Here is a 348-nt window from a genome sequence, read left to right as displayed (position 1 = left end):
TTTATTCTGCTGCCTGATGCAGTCTTTAGTTTTGTGTACAGGGATTCACAGTTTACAAAGTACTGCCCATGTATAGTGCCCCACCTTACAGCAGCTCTGAGAGGGACCTCGTGCATGGCTCCTTTCTCCATTTTCACAAGCAAGGCACAGAATAGCCCTCTGACTTACCAAGGTCATGGATGGGGTGGGGCTGGAATGGGATCCCAGTCTTACAATTCCTTGTCTGGTTTCCTGACTCCCAGGCTGCGTGAGTTACAGCACTAGCTACACCGCCATCCATGTCACCTTTCCCAGCCTCTCCAACAAAGGATAGGGCCTGGGGGTGGATAGATTCCATGAAGAGAATTT

This window comes from Galeopterus variegatus, unplaced genomic scaffold, assembly GCF_000696425.1.
Source record: "Galeopterus variegatus unplaced genomic scaffold, G_variegatus-3.0.2 Scaffold13464, whole genome shotgun sequence".
NCBI classification, from domain to species: Eukaryota; Metazoa; Chordata; class Mammalia; order Dermoptera; family Cynocephalidae; genus Galeopterus; species Galeopterus variegatus.
Note: the sequence above shows the minus strand (reverse complement) of the source record.